The sequence below is a fragment of the Protopterus annectens genome, chromosome 7.part0, assembly GCF_019279795.1.
Source record: "Protopterus annectens isolate FY-2018-M chromosome 7.part0, PAN1.0, whole genome shotgun sequence".
NCBI classification, from domain to species: Eukaryota; Metazoa; Chordata; order Ceratodontiformes; family Protopteridae; genus Protopterus; species Protopterus annectens.
Window position 1 is genome coordinate 575116631 of NC_056739.1, and position 23106 is coordinate 575139736.

At 38.5% G+C, this 23106-nt stretch overlaps 1 protein-coding gene across 2 annotated transcripts in view; it reads right to left on the minus strand.

The window, feature by feature from the left end:
• Nucleotides 1-23106, minus strand: part of LOC122806600 (schwannomin-interacting protein 1-like) — a 436192-nt gene that overhangs the window by 144300 nt on the left and 268786 nt on the right. The window lies entirely within an intron of this gene.

A 23106-nucleotide genomic window follows, 5' to 3' on the forward strand; every position in this document is an offset into this window, starting at 1 on the left:
TGTCTGTGTACATGAGGCAGTTGCTACACTGTCTCAGGATGCCAACCAGGCTGGCAGGAGAAACCGTAGGAAATTGTCCATCCATATTGGTCAGAATCTGAGGGAGAAAGGCCAGGGAGAGCTAAGGGGTAGGCCTAAAGCCCAATTGCTTAAACCAAAACTAAGAGGCTTAGCATAACACTTAAAATGTAAACAGGCTAAAGACAAGTAGTAATAAATGCAGCAGAGAAAATGCAATTGAACACTTTAGAGAACAAGTAGTAGAAAAACCAAGATGGAGTGATAGAGTAGGAGGAAGAAACACAAATGCTGTAAAAGCAGCCGAAAAGTTTTTTTTTTTTTTTTTTTTAGTAAAGTGGAAGGGGAGAAAGGAACGGGAGAAAGGAGATAATTCAAGGTTAAGAAAATAAGGGGGTTAGCCTTCCCAAATCTTCTCTCTGTATTAGGTAGAATCAGCTAATGACACTGGACTGGGAGGACTGTCTCAGATCAAATTTACACTAGGGGTGGGCAACTGCAAAGCTGCCAAGTATAAGAACAAGACACCACTAGGGAGGGAGGGTAAGAAACTATGGTACATCTACTAGCTACACTATTTTAGGCAGAAAACAATACAGAAATGTATATCACAGCAGAAAAACAGCAGTGAGACACTAAATGAAAGTTTTAAACAGATAAAGGAGCAAGGAGACTCTAGAGAATGCTTTAAACTGCAAACAAATCAGTTATATGATAAACTCCTTGGCAGGAAATCAGAACAAACAGATGCTTAACAAATAGAGACAATTTCCAGTTAATATCTTTCACACAGTGAAACTAGCAAAAAAGCTTTACAAACAGTGTGACATTAATAAAAGTGGTTTAACAGGCCCTGTAAGGCAAACAGTTTCAGTACTATGGTGCAGATGAGTTTATAGCAATAAAATACAGTAAAAAATAGTAGGCAGCAGACAATAAAAAAGTGCTATAAATGGTTAGAATAAGCAATAACTAGTAAAAATAAGCCAAAAAAGGATAGTTATTGTTATATATCACAGATCAGAGTTGTGGTCAGTGCCCCTCCTCCGTTCAGCTCAGTGTGAATAAACAGAATTCCTGGCAAAGTCAGGACCTAAATACCAGAAGGTACAATCTGAAACAACTTAAAAAAAAAAGCTCAGAAGAACTTAATCCAATCCCTAGACCAGCCAGCCTTTATCAGCCAGCAACCAATCAACACAATCCACTGCAAACAAACAGGCTCAGAGACAGCAAATCTGAACTGGGACTATGCTACAGCTACTAGCTACACTATTTTAGGCAGAAAACACTACAGTAATGTTGCTGTCATCTTTGACAGATCTAGCTGTAGCCATGAACCTGTGAACAGGTGACCAACGTAGATGACTTCTTTGAGTTTAAATTTACATTTTTAAGGATTTAGATTGGGGTTGACTTCACATACACAGTCTAGAACTTTCCTGAGATTTCTGTTATATTCCTTTTCTCCACTGCCTCCAACAATAATGTCATCCACTATAATAGCACAGGGATATCCAGTAAATATCTGTTCCATGGCATGTTGGAATACCTCACTGGCAGAAATGATCCCAAAAGGAATCCTGAAAAATCTAAATCTCCCAAATGGTGTGCTGAATGTTGTTAATAAAGATCTCTAATCCAATGAGATTTGCCAAAAGGAGTTCTTGGCATCTAGAACTGATAAAACAGTTGAATTTGGCATTAGTGCTGCTACCTTCTGTACTGTGCACATTGAGTGATGAGGATGTTTAATAGCTTAAAAAAACAGTAAATCCAGGTAAATACCTCATCCAATATGATCATAAAATGTATTTGTAGCAAAAAATAGGTGGGGCAAAGCAAACAGCAGACAAACCAACAATTTATTTGAATACTATCGAATAAATTGTTAGTTTGTCTGCTATTTGCTTTGCCTCACCTACTTTTTGCTACAAATACATGTTTAAGTCTTCAGGATCAATGCATATCCAAATGTCATCTGAGCTTTTATGGGCAGCAACCATAGATGATACCCATTCAGTAGGCACTGCCACAGGAGTAACAACACCTACATTTACCATCCTGTCCTATTCTGCTTTTACTTTACTTTGCATTGCTACCTGGATCCTATGTACGGGGTCTAACAACAGGGTTTATTTCATGATTCAGGAATATGTAACTGGAAGCTTACCAGTTTCATCTTTGAAGATGTCAGTGTATTCTTTAAAGATCAAGAAAGTAGTCACTGCTGAGACAGAAATCTCTTGAATTTCTTATTTTATTTTACCACTCTAAAACGTTAAAATAATAAAATGAACAGCAGGATTGAGCGCTTTCTTCCCTCACATAGGGATTTCATTAGAATTCTTTAAAGATGTTTGTTTGTCTTTCAGCTTTTTCTCGGTAAAGGGTCACCACAGCGGAACTCCGGTCCGCTAATGATTGGCAGTATGTTTTTTATGAAACACTGAGGTGCCAGCTCGACGCCCAACCTTCAATGAAGGCACGCCCATTTATGCACGCATGTCTTTGTGAATGCTACCCAACTGCGGGGAGGACATGCAGACTCCACACAGAAGGCACTCCCAAGCCAAGCCGAGAATCGAACGGGAGAACCTCTTGCTGTGAGGTAACAATGCTACCGCCGTACCGCTGTCATTTTTGTTTGTATTTAGATGGTAAATTTCTTTATTGAGTGAAATCAGTCCCATTTTTAGGCTGCCTTCTAGGCTTAGTAATGACTGCATGTCCTCCCCGTGGTTGGGTAGCATTTGAAAAGACATGCGTGCATAAATGGGCATGCCTTCATTGAAGGCTGGGCGTCGAGATGGCACCTCGGCGTGATTACACAGAATTGCAAATCATAGGTGTTACCTGGAGAATGACAAGAAAGAACTACAGCACCATCTGTCAGAATTTCTTCACCACCATAAGCAACTAGTTTTGTGCTCCTTGTTGAGTCAAGGTTCTCTCCAGCTTTTACTTTTGTATAAGCTTTTACTGACATGACATTACATTTGGATCCAGTGTCTAGTTTAAGCTCTATTGGTTTCCCATTAATTTGTACAGTGCAAAATATTTCACTCTTTGCTGACAAGTGGGAATTCACTGTATCAACTGTTTTGCTGACCACAGAAATACCATCAACATAAAAGGTTTTATCACTGTCGTCAGGGTCTGCTACAGTCTCAGTTTGATCCACTGTCTTCTTTGGATAAATTTTATTATGAGTCTGTGTTAATTTGCAGAACTTTTTGAAATGATTCCACTTTTTGCATTTGTGACACTGCTGACCATAGGCTAAGCACTTTTCTCGTTTAGGTTTTTGACTGCCTACATTTATGAAGCCATATTGTCTTAGTTTTTTGTTGCACAGAGTCAACATTTGCAGCAGCAGATACAGCAAACATACTAGTATTTTTTTGTGATTTCATGTTATCTGGCAAATTTTAATAGCTTTTCTCAATGTTAATTCACTATCATGTAATAGAATTTTCCTTACTGTATCATTATTAATGCCATATACAAGGCAGTCCTTTATTTAATCATTTTGTAGATCTCCAAATCTGCATGTCTTCGCTTTATTTCTTAAGTCAGTAACATATGCTTCCATAGTTTCTTCAGGTTTTTGATTTCTTGTATTAAATTTATGTCTCTCCATCGTTACATTCATCTGGGGGTTACACAGTTATCAGAATTCACTCTTTAAACATTCCGTATCTTTACACATTTCAACTTGAGCAATGACACAGTGGTTTTCTCCCTCTCCTGCATAAACAGTGGGTACATATACAAAAGAACATTCTTGCTCGATAGCTTCCGAGCCTGCCAAATTGAGAAGTATAAATGCTCATGTGTGTGCGTCTTTGTCTGAATGTGCAGCTGCTGTGAAAATGTCATATTCCTGTGCAAACACACGCCATTTCTCAGTGACATTGCCATCAAATACCAGCGGTCCCGGTCTACAAAATCCTTCTGCTATGCTGTCAGTGTATATGCAATTAATATCCAATTGCCTTTTGCCATTCAGTCACTTGTTAAACTTTGATGAGACTTGGTTACCGACAACTTCTGACCAGGGGCGGCTCGTGGCATAGGGCTGCCGGACTGCAGCCCCCTCAAAAATAAAAAAAGCAAGAAAAACAAATGAAAAATAAAAAAAAATATTTTTTTAAAATTCGCGGACTTCGCGCATGCGCATAGACCGAGTCCCGACTTATCGGTCTATGCGCATGCTCAAGGCAGCCCGGCCGTCCCCATAGAGGGAGACGTCTGTGCACTTTTACAGTGCACAGACCCGCCAGGATTATAGGACGCGTCCGGACTGCAAGAGGAGCAGCAGGGACTCGGGACAGAGCCTTAGGGATCTCGTCGGGAAGGAGCATTGGGATCTCGCGGGTCTTCAGTATTGCGCGGGAAGGATGTATGTACGGACGTTCTGGATGTATTCATTCAGGTAAGGTGCCTTTTTATTTTTATTGAGTTTGTGCTTTTTAATTTACAATGTATGTGTATGGTGCTTGTGCTTTACTGGAGTTTGTGTATGGTGCTTGTGCTTTACTGGAGTTTGTGTATGGTGCTTGTGCTTTACTGGAGTTTGTGTATGGTGCTTGTGCTTTACTGGAGTTTGTGTATGGTGCTTGTGCTTTACTGGAGTGTGTGTGTGTGTGTGTGTGTGTGTGTAAATGCCCCAGGTGCTTATGGTGGTGTGGTAGGGAATGCCTCAGGCTTGAACCCTGTACCCTGTATGCAGGTGTTAAAGACTTGAGTTCCCTACCCACCACCATTTGTAAAAATTTCAGATTTTTACCTCATATTCGATCTGATCTGTTCCTCATAATACCTGTGGTTTGTAAATGTTGCAATGCTTGATATTTGATGGTGTAGTAGTAGCATTGTTGCCTCACAGCTGCAGGTTCTTGGGTTTGATTCTTGGCTGGGGTTCCTTCTTTGTGGGGTCTGTATCTTCTCCCTGTGTTTGTGTGGGTTTGCTTTTGTGCCCTCCCATGTTACAAAGACATGTCTGCATTATTTCTTCCTGGGCCTCTGCTGAAAATTGTTTATTTGTTCCAAGTCAGACTGTCCTGATTAAAAATGTTAAATAAAATTGATAGGCATTTGAATTTCAGACTTAAGGGTTTCTGAATGTTTAATTCCTTGCGTATTTGATGGTGCAGTGGTAGTATTGTTGCCTCACAGCTATAGGTTTTCTGGTTTGATTCTTGGTTGGGGTGGCTTCTGTGTGGAGTCTGCATCTCCTCCATGTGTTTGTGTGGATTTGCTCTGGTGCCCTGCCATTTTACAAAGACGTGTCTGCAGTTTTAATCCCTGCTGAAAATTGGTTTTGTTCTGTCCGCAGTAAAATTGACAGGCATTTGAATTTCAGACTTCAGGTTTTTGAATGTTTAATTCCTTGCATAATTGATGGTGCGGTGGTAGTATTGTTGCCTCACAGCTATAGGTTTTCTGGTTTGATTCTTGGTTGGGGTGGCTTCTGTTTGGAGTCTGCATCTCCTGCCTGTGTTTGTGTGGATTTGCTCTGGTGCCCTGCCATTTTACAAAGATGTGTCTGCAGTTTTAATCCCTGCGTCTCTGCTGAAAATTGTTTTGTTCTGTCCGCAGTAAAATTGACAGGCATTTGAATTTCAGACTTCAGGTTTCTGAATGTTTAATTCCTTGTATAATTGATGGTGCAGTGATAGTATTGTTACCTCACAACTATAGGTTTTCTGGTTTGATTCTTGGTTGGGGTGGCTTCTGTCTGCATCTCCTCCCTGTATTTGTGTGGATTTGCTCTGGTGCCCTGCCATTTTACAAAGACGTGTCTGCAGTATTAATCCCTGCATCTCTGCTGAAAATTGTTTTTGTTCTGTCCGCAGTAAAATTGACAGGCATTTGAATTTCAGACTTCAGGTTTCTGAATGTTTAATTCCTTGCAGATTTGATGGTGCAGTGGTAGTATTGTTGCCTCACAGCTATAGGTTTTCTGGTTTGATTCTTGGTTGGGGTGGCTTCTGTGTGGAGTCTGCATCTCCTCTCTGTGTTTGTGTGGATTTGCTCTGATGCCCTGCCATTTTACAAAGACGTGTCTGCAGTATTAATCCTCGTCTCTGCTGAAAATTGTTTTTATTCTGTCCGCAGTAAAATTGACCGGCATTTGAATTTCAAACTTCATGTTCTTCAGAATACATAGTAGCACAACCTTTTTTTCTAGCAATTTTCTAAGTTTATAAGATGAATATTTTAAATTTGTCCCTATTTTTGGGACTGTATTCCCCCATTATTGTCTTCGTCCAGGTTTTTGTGCTAAGGTTGACAGCTATGGCAAGAACTGAATTCACTAAATATGGACTGTAGAATTGTGCATATTTACTGATAAAGGTGCACTGTAGAATTGTGCATATTTACTGATAATGGTGGACTGTAGAATTGTGCATATTTACTAATAATGGTGGACTGTGGAATTGTGCATATTTACTAATAATGGTGGACTGTAGAATTGTGTATATTTACTAATAATGGTGGACTGTGGAAGTCTGAGTAGACTTTTTATGATAAATGTTCTCAACTGGGCAGTTTTGCCATTATGGGTGCATATGTTTTGTTTCATTGCTTACTGGAAAAATGTTCAAAACAAATTTAAAACACCCTCTAACAAGTGTACTGTATTGTACAAGGAATATAATTTTTAGTACAATGAGGAAGGTGTATCAAAGAGCACATGTATGTTTCATATGCAAGGGGCCTATGATTCAAAACAGCCCAAAATTAATCTTTATCTGCCACTGGCAAAATGTATTTTCTTTGAATGTGGGTTTCAATGCTGTTTCAATGAATGTGAGTTTCAAGGGCAGAGAAGTTTTAATGCTAAGTTTTCATTGTGAGACTGCATTGCTTTGTTTAACAGATGACTTAATGTTTGTGCTGTAAAATACAAAATAAAACTTTCAAATGAAGTCCAATCATTGAAGTAAAGCAGTATGCACATTAGTGTTTATGGTAAATGGAGTGAAATAGCCAAGTAATGGTTAATTGGAATGGCTGCAGAGGCTCCAGTTCAACCATTATTTTGTCAGGGGAAGGGCAGCAAACTCAGACAGGCCCAGCTGAACTATACCTCCCAACTGTCCAGATTTTCAAAGAATGAATAGATTTTTGCTTCTTATTTTTGGTTTGTTGTTCATAAAATTTGTAGTTTTAATTCCTAAATGATTTGCCAGAAGTCACTAAATAATAAGTTTCAGACTTCATAACCTTCATAAAATGCATGTTAAAGTAAGAGCCGTTCTATCAACTGTCTCAATTTATACAAGAGCAATTTTTAGTACTGTTTATATGTGCCCCAATATATTTGGCCTTGTTCAGATTTACTGCATTAACAGGTTGAGAGGTACATGCAAATAAATTGCTTTATAGAATTAGGCATAGCCAACCTCTCAACTGTCCCCAATTTTTGGCTCAAAATGTTGCTCTTCCCCTAATAATCCCTCCATAAAATAGCAATTTTGGAAGAAAACATGGAGGGTTTACAATTAAGAAATAACTGTAATAATCAAAGTTATAGATTACTTGAAATGCATGTAGATTCTTTTATTTTGTCAGCTGCTCAAGGTAGCAGTACTAATATTAAAGTGTCCCTTCTTTGACAGGTAGAAGCTGTATTGTGTGTCTATTTTATATTTTTGCATCACATTTTTGGTCCATTTTTCATAAAATTGTGTTTTTGGCAAATTAGTGACAAATCACTAAAGACTGAAGTTAGAAAATGACAGACATTTGAGTTTCAGATTTTATACCCTTCAGAAAATTCATACTAATGCAAGACCTATTCTATTATCTTTCTAAGTTTATTAGAGCAATATTTAAAAATTGTCCTTATTGTTGTGCCTTTGTCCCACTTCTGTGTATGGCTTTGTCCAGATTTCTTGCTCTTGAAGTTGAGAGGTATGACAAATGTGTCAGGGCCATCACAGTCAGCCAGAGAGATTTCAAATTGTGACATGCTTGTTGCACCCCACTCCCCATGTAGTGACTCTGGATGTGTCCAAGCAAGGCAAGGAGTAGTTGTATCTACCTTGGATGGGGAGGACACACTGCATAAGTACTACAGTGGCTTTTCATCTGTCCTTGATTTTGCAGAATGGTCTGGTTTCTGTCATATTTTTGTACTGTTGATTTATGCTTATTACTCAAAGTGCCTGTTGCTCTGTGTTTAAGTAGCAATGCTTTAATGACCATAAGGTAAGCTTGTCTGACATCGTAAGATGCAAGTAAGCTTTAATAAGCATACTGTTAAAGAATTGCCAACATTGAAAGCCTTTCTGTTGTTGCCATGCAGAGAATACTTGACTAGATAATGTATAAGCCTTGGGTATTAAAGGACAGGATTCCATTATTTTAAAAAGCTCATTACACTTGTTGGAGACTTCCAGTCATCTCTACAGGCTTTACCCGTAAACTAAACAGAATGCCAATCATGTGTGGTCCATAACCTGTACAGTAATCCTTTAAGCAATGTATCTTGAGCTTGTTTCTTGTTTGCTTTTCATTTTTTACTTTTATCATGTTTTCCCCATGAAACAAGTTGTCAGGCAGCAGGTCTTTTTGGATAAGAAACATTTTTACAAGTGGGGCATCACATAGATTTCTACTTTCAGCATGTTGCTTGGTACTTTAATAAAGCTGAATATATTATAATTAGAACTGCAGTGCAAGGAGAAGTGGTTTGAGTTGAGTGCTTCTGGTTTTTCTTATACTTGATTTTGACTGGCATTCCAGTAATGTATTTAAAAAGTAATTTATTTTTTCATGCCTCACAACCTTTTGTTTCCATCTAGATATTAAGTAAGCTGTCATGCAGCCAATGCATTGAAATATTTTTATTCTTCTACACTTATTTTTGTCTTGATTGGACTTTCATAATGATGGTTTGCCACCCAGGGCAGCGTATTTAATTAAAGTTAGTTTTTTTGTGGTTTTGTGCATAGCTCCTCCCCTTTATGGTTGACCACACCCCTTCCCTTTGACCCCGCCCATTCAGCGTCTCCTGCAGCCCCCCTGTGATTTGAAGTCACCAGCCGCCACTGCTTCTGACACCATGTTGAATGATGAGTGGAGCCAGTAAATGGAAGTTATCAGCAGTTTATTGTACACCCAACATAAATCCATCTGCATGCACATCCAAGACTTGGTTAGCGCTGCCCCCTATGTACTGCTTTAATTACAGTGGCTGTCAAGGTGCAAAACAACAGAACATAGTCACTGTTCTACAGGCAGGCCGTTTTCTCTTCCCCCTCTAATAGTCACAGTGACCACTGATGCTTCCCTGTTGGGGTGGGGGTGGGCATTATCAAGGAAGATTTGTCCAAGGCACATGGTCCACAACAGAGACTAAGTTGCACATCAACGTCCTAGAGGTGAGAGCAGTCCTTCTGATGTTGCAAGCCTTTCATGACTGTCTTCCTCTGGGAACAATAGCAGTTCATACAGATAACATATCAGTAGTCTGGTACATCAATAAACGGGGTGGGACCCCTTCATACCCTTTGTGCACAGAGGCCATGAGAGTGTGGGAATGGTCGATCTCTTCAAGCTGCTTTCTTATTGCAATCCCCATTCCTGGGGATACCAACGTACTGGCAGACAGACTAAGCAGATCTGTCTTGAGTCCACACGTGTCATCCCTGAACAAATCAGTAGCGAACCAAATTTTCAGCTGATGGGGCCAACATTGCTGTGATCTCTTTGCCTCTCCCCTGAACAACAAGTGCAGCAAGAACAATGCTCTGATCACCCCAAGCAGGGAGTCACTGAAGGATGGTCTAGTCCACGATTGGCCTCCAGATCTCCTGTATGCTTACCCTCCAATATCTCTGATTCCAAAAGCCCTATAGAAAGCCAGCAGGTTGAAGAGCACTCTGATCCTCATTGCCCCCTTCTGGCCTCCACAGGTATGGTTCCCCTTCTTACAGTCTCACATCAAATATCCTCGATGGATACTGGATCCCAGGCAATATCTAATTTCCCATCTGTCAGAACATCAGTGCCCCAATCTCAGATCTCTGAGATTAACCACTTGGTTTCTTCACTTCCAGTGACTCTAAGAAGGTCCATGCTAACTTCCATGGTCTGAGAGATTATTCTTGCTTCCCAGAAGCCTTCCACAAAAAAGGTTTATAATAGCAAGTGGAAGAGATTTTCAATTTGGACATCAAAACAGAATATTGATCCCATTTTAGCTCCTGTTTCAGCTATACTTTTGTTCCTAAGTTTATTTTTTCGAGATGGTGCCAGTTTCTCCTCCATAAAGTTACAGCTGGCATCAACTACAAATTTTCATGTGGGGAAAGATTCAACTTCTTCATCCTCTCTTTTGATATCCAAACTATGAAAGGCATTTATGACAGGGTTTTTTCTCCTTAGGCCTCCAATAAAAGATCCTTTCCCTCCTTGGGACCTCACTATCATACTTCAAGGCCTTACTCAGAAACCCTTTGAACCTGCTGACTCCTGCGACATGAAGTTTCTATTTTGGAAAAACATTTTTCTCGTGGCCATTACTTCAACCAAAAGAGTGTCTGAACTGCAAGCTCTGTCATCCACCTTATATCACCTTTTTCAAAGATAAGGTCTCTTTAAGAATGAATCCTACATTTATGCTTAAAGTTGCCATTGAATCAAATGTTAACCAGTCCATTCATCTACCAGTCTTTTTTCCCAATCATTCTAACAAGGGCGAATATATGCTACACTTGCTTGATGTTCATAGACAGTTGCATTTCTACCTGCACAGGACAAAGAAACAGAAAGTCTGAGCAATTATTTATATCCTTTCCACCTAATTGACTAGGCCAGGCAGTGTCCAAAATTACACTAGCAAAATTGATTACTGATTTTATTTCTACTGTCTATTCCTTGAGAGGCATGCAGCTACCCTGTCCCCCAAAAGCTCATTCTACTAGGTTGATGTTTACCTCATATGCCTTTTCAGCTAGAACCACTATTGATGAGATTTCTACAGCAGGAACAACTTGGTCCAAGTCACATACATTTGCTTCACATTCTAAATTGGATATTGTCTCTAGGAACAGATCATCCTTTGGATCCAAGGTACTCAGGCTTATCCTTCCATGATGGGGACACTGACCCATCAGTGAGGAAGAATGAAATGGACGTCAGATTTAGAAATTATGTACTTACCAAAACTTGGAATCTATCTTGTCCAATTTCATTCTTCCTCACATCCCACCCATCCATCCCCCATCCTAAGCTGTTGAGATCTATCTAGATAAATTTTAGGAACCCATATGTGCCTGGTTTGAGCTCCAGATTATGTTGATGTTATTTTACTATCTATATATTTTTGTAGATAACTGTCTATAGAGCAGCAAACTTCATCTGAGGCGTTAGAGGAGATGTGAGGCATCATAGAAGAGTGAGGAGCTCAAGGCTCGGATCATAAGCCTTGTGAAGCAGCCTAATCTGATCCGATATCGGATCCTAAGACACATCAGTGATGAAGAATGAAACTGGACAACACAGATGCCAAGTTATGGTAAGTACATAACTTCTAATTTTCTAGGATGATGCTATAAAGTAGATGGAGTAAACAGCTCAGGTTATAGCTTCCTTTGATATCGGTGAACACAGGAACATCCCTTTGGAGCTGTCTGTCCTAATCATGAAAAGGGCTTATGTTGTGTCTTATTATTTTATAAGTAGTGAACTTTTAGATGTTAATAAAGTACAGGTAAAAGCCTCTAAAATAAATGTTAGTATCCAATGGCTTTATTTACAGTACTTGCAAGTTATAATTATTATAGCTTTACCACTATGATTTGTCAGAAGAACCCATTGCAGGATGTTGCATTCTCATTTAATTACATGATATTTATTTAGCATTTGTTTACCCAGATTGTATGATTGGGCTATATTACCAGTTTTCATTGGGGGCGTAGAAAGATAATTTCCAAAGGATTAGTAAGACAAATTATAACATGATATACATATTACATTGAAAAGCCAATATATGCATAATAGAAACAAACTGGAAAAAGACAAAGATTACATAGAGAATAAAAAAAATCATAATTTACCTATAGAACTGTAAAATGAAAGTATGACTTGTATCAACAAGTAATTTGTAAATGAAATAGAGAATATATTAAAGGAATAATGTACATTCATGGAAACAAATTGGAGAGATCAAAATGACATAAACAATATTTTAAATGCAAAACAGCCGAAAAAATCAACAAACATGTACAGGTATATAAGTATAAATGGAATATGACCATAAATCTTCAAAAATAGATACATTTTAATTTTTAAGTGAGTTAAAATCTGTGGATTAATGTAACATTTAGAAATGAGTTTAGTTGAAAGATTAAGGTAAAAAAGGAGTATTAGTCCGATGAATTAACTTCGGTAGTTTTACACACACACACACACATGCACGCATATATATATATATATATATATATATATATATGTGTGTGTGTGTGTGTGTGTGTGTGTGTGTGTGTGTCTATATGTATATATATATATATATATATATATATATATATATATATATATATATACATATATATATAAATATATATATTATATTTTATTTATATATATATATATATATATATCTAAATATCTATCTATATATATATATATATATATATATAGAGAGAGAGAGAGAGCGCAAAAGAGAATATTAGTTGGATGTAGAAGGAAGGAGAGCTACAAAATGTGGTCCTCTTAGAAAGGGGAGGAGAAAAGGAATCTATAGATAAGTTTTATATCATACAACTGCTTTAGTAGCTTATACTGTTAATGGCTGTCTTGATTTCTGCCGTCACTGAACCACACATATTTGGTGGTTCCATGACTAAATATTGTTGTACTACTCTCACTGTTTTTGAAAAGTCGTTAATTTTTATTACAGATGGTGAGCAAACATTAAATGGAAGAACATATCATAGTAACACAGCATCACTGTTTCACTCGCAGGGGAAGTCATAAATATTCTATACATACTACAAACTGTATTAAATTTTATAATTGTAGTGTATGTTCTCATATCTCTAAAGTATCAGTGATATAGTCACTCTACAAACCGAAGACAATTTTAAATTTTATGACAGTGAGCTTACCGAGTGTAATAAAGAAATGCAGCTTGTTCTGACCTATGAATAAATCATGGTTGTGCTATGAATAAGTAATGCCTCTGCTCTAAATAAGTAATGAAGATTGTCTGACAAAGTTAGTAGGAAACTGTCAGACAGCAAAGCTACAATTGCATTATGATATAGTGAGTATAATTCTAAAGAGAATTGATACAGCATCTAACATAGTTATGCTACTGTAACATCACTAGTTAGACCTATAGTTAAGTAATGCAGCCTTTATTCATATCAACAAAATACTGTCCATCTTGAAAATATACAATTTATTTTACTAAAAACAGTAATGGTTTGCAACCAAGCTGTTATGAACTGAGCCTGTACTGTGTCCTGACATATTTTTTAAGATGCAACCTGCTTAGCAAATACAGTTCTTATGGATTAATTACTGTGAGAATGTTTAATGTCAAGGGTGCAGTTGGAGAGAAAAAAATCAGCTAGAAAAGAAGATAAAGGTTACTAGAAATGAAATTATCCTCAAGATATCACGATGATCTTCATATGCTGGTTCCTGTTGTTTACAGAACTTTATCAATGCAGCAGCGATATATAGATTAACTTTATGGAAAATGACAAAGTGAAAAACTAAAACTGAAGACTCTTCAGTATGTTGGTTGCAAAATAAAAAAGTGTGAATTCCTGGCACAGATACTAGCCCCAGGGCAAAAATACATCCCATCCATCCAGACTCACATGTTGTGTTTAAATTCTAGAGTACCTCTATGAACAATCTCCACCATCTGTGCAGATTACTAGGCAAGGAGGGGATGAAAGCAGATTGCCAGGCCTTTTTTCTGCATAACACACCACACTCGCATACGGGGAGAATTTAGAATTTCCAGTGAACTTGCTGCATATCCTTCAAGGTGGAAAGAAACTGGGGTACCCAGAGAAAACACACATGAAAACAGACTCCACACAGAAGGAACTGTAGCCAAGAACAAAACTGGGGAATCTCTTGTTGTGAGGCAAAAAATCAGTGTACCACCTCTGGAAGACTAAATACAGAGAAAAAGTCATTGAAAGATGGAGAGATTTCTAACACAGAGCTGGGCCTTGCTGGGAGGCCTCTGTGTGGTAGATGAAACCAGTAGTCCAAAAATGCAAAGAATCCTAGTGGCCATGTAAGATGCATAGAGATAATAATGTGGTCTTTTGAGGATAAAATCGTGATCTGTATAATTATATTATATATATCATATTTCGTGTGACAATATATTGTCCCACCATATGCATATATGCAATACATTGTATAATAATGTGTGGCTTCTTTATCAAGAAATGTAGATTTTCCACTGGGGAGGTTTACAGCAAGGGTAAGACACAAATTGGAAGTGAGAAAGATACTTGTACTAGAAAAACTGAAAAACTTACAGATAAAATTTAAGATCTTTAATGTAGCAATTAAGAATAATGCATTATCTAATTAAAGAAATATTAGACCACCTGGAAAAATGCAAATGGGATGTGCTACAAGAAAAAGACAAATAGAGGCTAATAAAATCTAAAAAGAAGCAGTATGGAATCTGAAAAGAAACAGACTTACTGTGGTAAAACATTTTTGCAGGAAAAAAGCCTATATTAACTAATACAATCACATCAGATTCAAAGATATTTGAAGACATATACAGGCAAAGAGATCTAGATGTAAATTTCACAAAAAAAGAGAATAAAAACACAGAAAAGAATGTATTAAGAATCATGCAGTTTAATGCTGCAGAAAGGCAAACATAGACTGAAATGACAGACTGAGAAGTGAAGGGTTCAGTGAAATGACAGACTAAATGAGAAGTGAAGGGTCCAGTGAAATGACAGACTAAATGAGAAGTGAAGGGTTCAGTGAAATGATAGACTAACCATGAAGTGAAGAGTTGAGTGAAATGATGGAGTAACGGAGAAGTGAAGGGTTCAGTGAAATGACAGGCTAAATGAGAAGTGAAGGGTTCAGTCAGTGAAATGACAGAGTGAGAAGTGAAGGGTTCAGTGAAATGATAGAGTAACTGAGAAATGAAGGGTTCAGTGAAATGACAGAGTAACTGAGAGGTGTAGGGTTCAGTGACATGATAGACTGAGAAGTGAAGGGTTCAGTGAAATAATAGAGTAACTGAAAAGTGTGAAATGACAGACTGAGAAGTGAAGGGTTCAGTGAAATGACAGACTGAAGTGAAGTATTCAGTGAAATAACAAATAAACTCAGAAATGAAGGGTTCGGTGAAATGATGAGTAATTGAGAAGTGAAGGGTTCAGTGAAATGATAGACTAAATGAGAAGTGAAGGATTCAGTGAAATGATAGACTAACTGTGAAGTGATGGATTCACTGAAATGACAGAGTAACTGAGAAGTGAAGGGTTCAGTGAAATGATAGACTAACTGCGAAGTGATGGATTCACTGAAATGACAGAGTAACTAAGAAGTGAAGGGTTCAGTGAAATGATAGACTAACCATGAAGTGAAGAGTTGAGTGAAATGATGGAGTAACGGAGAAGTGAAGGGTTCAGTGAAATGACAGAGTAAAGGAGAAGTGAAGGGTTCGGTGTTGAGACTGAGCTGCAGAGAACTTCCAGCAAGATGAGCCACTAACTCCTTAGGAAACAGCACAAGATGGACAGCGGGGCAGTGTTACTAAAGATACACTACAAAGCAACACTTCAGAATCATCAACAGGAGAGTTGGTTGAAAGTCCAGTTAGGCTTATGCAGGAAACTGAATGGAAAGAAGGCAAGAGAATGATCTAAGGAAAGAACTGCTTCATCTGACAGAAATGGGTGAATTAATTAAGACTTATGAGGGAAAGACTATAGAAAGTGTCTAAGAAACATAGTGTTAGAAGTCTGGTTATAAAGATGAAAACAATAACTGGAACCATTAATAGAGTTCCTTATGATGTAAAAAAAAATAAACAGAATGCCCAAATTAATAGCATATACAGTGTTAGCAGGAAATGCATAGTAATAAAGGAAAAGTAGGGAGTGAGTAGAATGCCAACAAATATAAATCTCCAACATTTTCTATGGATTTTGTGAGGCAGCACATACAGTATGTGCTGACCAAAAAACACAAATAAAGGCCCATTCTGATCTGCCTGCTGGTCCTAATCTTAGGAGCCATACAGATCCCATTTCTCCATTTCTGCTTTCGAATATAACAAGCATAAACAAAAAAAGAGAGAGAGAAAGTAAAAAGGTCCATTCCAATCTAACTGGTGGCCCCAACGTTAGGACTCAGCCACAGTCCCTTTCTCCATTTATGCTCCCCAAGTAGTTAAGAAGCAAAAAAAAAAAAATTCTGCTGCAGAAATGCCTGTACAGAAATGAGTACTTGCACTGCACTATATGGCACTATGGATCAGTCATCTCCCAACTGTAACCTTTTCTGCAGCATACCGGACTCTGAAAGGGTCTCAGTAGAGGTCTTTGTAGATATCAAATCGGGCATCAGGGGCTGCGAAAGTGCCTCACTGAATTCTGGAGAACTGATGACCTGCTTAGCGGTAGCATCATCAGAAGGCTTAGCCTTGTGTGGTCTGTCTCTATCTTTATCTCTACTTTTTTTGGAATGTCCACATACTGTTGGCTAACGGACGCCATATCAGAATGCGAAGACGGAACACAAAAATAACTGTCTACAAAAAGAGCTCTATGGTGAATGGTTCTCGCATTAAAGCGAGCACAGAACCGGCAATGGGGGACGTCATGGTCTGGGCCTAAACAAGTGACGCAGTAAGAATGGAAGTCTTGGTGTGGGATCTGTTTTCTACAGGCGAGACAATTGTTAACTTTTTCAGACATCGGTTAGTGCAAGAAAAAAGGATCCCCAATGGGGTACTTAGCTTTAGATGTTTTCAGGTGAACTTCAACTTCTGGTAGCGACTGACTGGCACTCATGCGAACTGCTTCTGCTATGGGCTCCACAGCAAGAAAGACTGATGTAATGACATCAGCTACCTTGCTTCATAGTACTGACGACCTGAAGTCAGACTACAGGTAACGGCAGCCGACCCAAAAAAACATTGACTCTGGTATTCGGGCCAGTTGAGGGCTACCACAGCAGGGATAACCCACAGGTGATGACTGCAACAGTGAAACACGAAGAACATCCTGAAAGAAATTGGGGATGGAAATGGAAAAGAAATGATTAGCTACATACATGAGAAGAGTAGGAGGTTACAAAGAGGCAACGTGAAAGATAAAAAAGAAAGGACATGAAGATGTCAAGGAGGATACAAAAGAAACGTAATGAGAGCAAGACAAGTTGTTATACATCACATACATGAGAAGAGTAGGAGGTTACAAAGAGGCAACGTGAAAGATAAAAAAGAAAGGACATGAAGATGTCAAGGAGGATACAAAAGAAATGTAATGAGAGCAAGACAAGTTGTTATACAGCACTGTTGATGAGGATTCCATGATTAGAGCTATTCATTAACTTTACTTGTTAACCAGGTAGGTGGACTGATCCTAATGGAGACACTTTTCAAACACAACCCAAGCCTTAAGTAAAAATGATTTAAATGCAGCCACATGACATTAGTGAGTTACTACAGATAGTTCCACAATATGCTAAATCTATAAAAATGAATTAATGTAGGAAGTAATTAAAAATAAATAAAATATTACTAGACAATGCATAGTTCTCAATATCCGAAGTTAAAATTTAGATGCACTCTTGCAAAATAGGAGGCTTCTACTATGCCACGTAAGTTACTGGTGCACAGTCACAGCCATTAAGTGTTGGGTTAGTAAATTATTCACCTTGAGTGTGCATGAGTGCAATAAGTGAGTAAAAAAGTAACCAAAAATAGTGTCTCCAGCCCCCTTCATCCCATTTCCGATAAATTACCTCCTCCTATCTAGTTGACCAACTATTTATTAATACTCATGCACACATACCTCTAAGCTTCTTTGCTCAATAGTCAGGGACAAAGCCAAAAATAATTGGGGGGGGGGTAGAGAAAAAAATCTGAGACTTTTTAAAATACGTCTCCAATTCCCAAACTTGACAGAACAGCAAGTTATTTGCTTCATCATGCATTTTTTGAAGAATAAGAAGTATGAAACTGTAACATCTGGCATTACTGACTGACCATAATTCTCCATTATTTATCAGAAAATCCAACATTTTATGAGAGATAGGACAAAAATATGAAGCAAAATCAAGGATGTTCAAATCACAGACAGTTGACAGATATACTAGCACCCTTCCAAAGCCTGTTATTCTTTTGGCTGTCTGGAATCATGACACTGGTAACCACACAGAAAAAGAAGCTAAATAGTTTATTACAAAATAAACTTCGCAAGGTAGCAAAAAAACAAATCAAGTATGATAAAAAACAGTACTATACCTCAGTCCAAAGTAAGTTCCATAAAAACCCCGAAAAATTCTGGAGCTCAATAAACCAACTTCTTAAACCTGGACAGACCCTCCACTCCCTTCCCAAGCACAGCTACCTCAACAGACAGTATAGCCACTCAATTCAACAACCACTTTATAAACTCTATACTATCACTAGTCAAGGACAATAATAACAGCAACCATTTATCACTACCCCTAAGTTTTAAAAATAACCCAGACACCTTCAAACTCCAACCCATACCAACCCACTACATCAGAAAAATCCTAACCAAACTTAAAATCTCTAGCCCTGGTCCTGACCTGCTGCCCAGTGAATACCTCAAACTCACTGCTCATCCCACTACTTACCTGTCTCTATATTGCTAAATCGATCTATCACCGAGCAATATGTACCATCACTATGGAAAGTATCCCACATCATCCCGCTCCATAAAGGAGTTGCCTCAATAGACAATACAAACTTTAGGCCCATTGACTTACTTTCCCCATTAGCAAAAATACTTGAAAAATGCATTCACTCCCAGCTACTCAACCATCTCCCAAAAAATAACCCCCCCCCCCCCCACCCAACACGGATTCTGCCCCAAACATACCACAACACACAACAACAGCCCTGATTAGCTTCATAGACACAGTTAACCAACATAGGAATGCTGGGTCACTCACATCCTGCATATTCCTCGACTTATCCAAAGCCCTTCGATACAGTCCCCATAAACAACTCATCCACAAACTAACTTCCTATAACCTCTTTCACTCTACCATCTCCTGGTTCATCAGTTATCTATCTAATAGGCAAGCTGTCAGATGGCAAGATGAACTCTCTCTCCTCTACTACCAGTTGCTGTAGGGGTACCGCAAGGTTCGACACTAGGCCCCCTCCTGTTTACAATCTACACAAATAAGTTACACACAGCCACACAACATGCTAACATAATCCAATATGCAGATGATTCCTCACTAATTTGCTCAGCTCCCACACTACCTTCTCTACTAAAAAAACTCAGCAATCCTTCCTGGACATCGAAGGTTTCCACAACCAATCTCAGCTCATACTCAATCCATCCAAAACCAAACTGATGATTTTCTCCATTGGCAGAAAATCTCCTGACCTTAACTCCTTCACCATTTTTTCATCTAACAACACCTGTATTGAGACCGTTGAATCAACTAAACTACTGGGTGTTATCATAGACAAGGACCTTAAATTCGATAAACACCTTTACTCGGTTATCAAGAAGATGCACTTCAAACTAGATTTCCTTTATAGGATAAAGCCCTTCCTTACAGAATCCACCCCTCATGCCATCAGTAAAACCCACCTCCTATCTAGTCTTCTATTTGCCTTGTCCATTTTTCCCAATCTAAGAAAATCTGACTTAGCCAAACTCGAATCCTGCTACCACAAAATAGCCAGATTTGCAGCTAACCATCCAACCAGGACCCATCACTGTACCTCACTTCATCAACTTAATTGGCTAGAACTACCCAACCAACTAACCTACAACCAATTAGTACTAACTCACTCCACCTTCCTCCACCTAGAAAACTGCCCATCATTAGCAATATCATCCAACCCTACTCAAGTAGTAGATCCCTAAGTTCATCCAATAAAACTCTCCTGAAGGTCAGTAGCTCTAACATCACATATGATGACTCCCTATTCTCCCATAAAGTTGCTAAGACTTGGAACAACATACCTCAATACAGTCTCAATACTGAAAGCACATCCAAATTCAAATTACTAAATGAACACTTCAAACAAACATGGCTATGCCCCTATACTAGGCCTGATTAATCTCTGCATATACTTCCATAATAGTCCACCATCCCACAGAACTTTTCACCTTATCCTCCTTTCTTCCCTCCCCACCTACTATCAATTACTATACCTACAAACACCCTCATCTATTACCTACCCACTCCTATACTCTCCTACTTATAACCTAATCCTAAATCTAAAATCATCCTCTTACTTGCTTACATATCTGGGCCATTACCCAGCATAATATTCTCCAGCTTCTGACTTTATTTCTTAAAGAAACCTTAGTGTACATATTATAGCAATAACCCACGCCTGGGTGTGGGTAATGCGGGATTTACCCACGGTTGGCGTGGTTTGGTCCCGAGGGTGAAGCCCGAGGGACCAAACAAAGACAACCGTGGGTAAATCCCGCATTACCCACACCCAGAAGTGGGTTATTGCTATTACACTATGACATTATTTAAGAAAAGAAATAATTACTTTTCTTAAATAATGGCATTGTATAATGCCCCTTTGCTGCCCTTCCACAGCTGGCTGGTATCCGCGGCAGTTCTGATGTACTGCGCATGCCTACGCAGTACATCAGAGCTGTGGACAAAAGCAATGGAGAAAGCAAGATCTCTGTTGCTTTTTACTGTTTCGCTATGTTAAATGGGTTTAACATAGCGAGACAGCTTTAAAATAAGCAATGGAGATCTCCGTTGCTTATTTTAAAGCTGTCTCGCTATGTTAAACCCATTTAACATAGCAAGACAGGTTTAAAAAAAAGCAACGGAGAAAGCAAGATCTCCATTGCTTTTTACACACTGTGTCACTATGTTAAAGGAGTTTAACATAGCGAGACAGCTTTAAAAAAAGCAACGGAGATCTCCGTTGCTTTTTTTAAACCTGTGTCGCTATGTTAAACTCTTTTAACATAGCGAGACAGTGTTTTAAAAGAGACTTATACTAATGGAAAAAGTCCGGGCGACTGGACCTTTTTCCATTAGTATAAGTCGATTTACAACGTGCAAGCTGGCCAATCAGCATGCACGTTTTGGAATATTAATGGGGAGTCATGGTATAATACACTTTCTACCATGCTTTAATGTTAAATCTACAAACTTAACCTGTAATATTTCTAAATCCCAACTATCATCATATGCCTCTGAATAATTTATACCAGTCCTGTGTACATGACTGTAAGCAGTGCACAAGCCTTGCTACACGTCTGTGAACAATTACCCTGAAATACTGCTACCATGTATATGACTGTAAACTGTGTGCAACCATAGCCACCATATATCATTATATACCTGTTAAAAATTACCTAGATGTATAAGTATCCTGTATATAAAGGTGCTCACCAGTGAAGCCTTGCTAATATTAGTAATTGTTTAATAATTTTATATGTTTATGTTTGTCAACACTTGTGAAGCTTTGTACACTTCGTAACTGTGGAGCTTTTCTCCACGGTCCTCCGCTGAAAACGGGTCTGCTTAGACCCAGTCAGACTTTCTCAGTAAACAAATGGAAAATAAATGAAATAAATAAAAAAATCCGTTGTTGCTTTGAACTATTTCCAGTTTCAGTGCTGCTGCCAGTACATTTATTATTTCCTTAAAACTAATGGAGTGATGAAAGACAAGTGGAAGCAACCAACAATGGTGCGGTTTAAGCCAGGCAACAAAAGTAGGTCACTTCTTTAGATGGCTGAGCAGAACCATCATGAAGATTCAATTTGCAGGTTCTGCTCTAAAATCAGAAGAAATTAAATCATGTGTTGTCTGTCCTAAAATAAATAAAATTCGGTGCTACCACTGCCCTAACCCTAACTATGCACCTTACCTGAAAAAAAATATTTCAGTAACACTGTCACTACACAAAACAACTTGGACACTCACCGTGCATGCGCACACGCACACACACACACCCTACGCTACACCTATTACTTTAACAGTACCTTACTCTAACTCTAACCTACACACATTTTCCCAGGATTCACCACAAGTACATCTGTAGCCAATGGGTTAAACAGAGCCCAGCTATTGCTCTCGAGAATAGGCAAAATGCTACATACAGTACACTGTCTTGCTGTACAGTGGTGTTAATGGGCTCAGACTGGCCCTTTCTTGGCCAGTATTCACATTAACAATGTTCTAACTTAAGTGTTTTGTATATTAAGCCATGTTACAGTCTGATATTACTAGAAACCCAAATGATTTGGCCAAATAGTCAGTGGTTATGCTTGCTCAACAATACAGTTCAAGAATGTACTGGGATACTGTACGGACTGCAGAGATGAGCAGGGAGAAAGCATTTCAAAAAAAGGATGGGGCTTGCTGTCTAAGTAGGTCCTGAGAAGAAAGAAGAACATGTTCTTCATCTATACAGAACAACTTGAGAATAAAGAGGTATCTGCACAAGGATCCTAGGTAATATGTTCCATCCTTTAGGAAAAAATGGAAGGCAAAAGATAGTCTGCTAGGATGTCTGAATGATGATCACCCATGAGCTGCTCTGGATCTTTAGAACAGCATCCCAGATATGTTGTCTGGGCTAGATGGCACTTTACCATAAAATGGATCAACATGCCCAGTAAATGAAAGTGCAAATTTTACTCCAGCCTTCGACCTAGTTGAGTATTGTCAATTGGTGGTAGAATGGCAAGGAGGTACTTTAACAAACTACCATGCTGGTTGGTTGCAAATGATGGGTACCTGAAGTTGGTGAATTCGGGAGGTAAAGAACAGAAAAGTGGAACATACATCCATATATCTGTTCTTTTATAAAGGTGAAAGGTTAATACTGATGGCCCCTTTCCTGGTTGACTT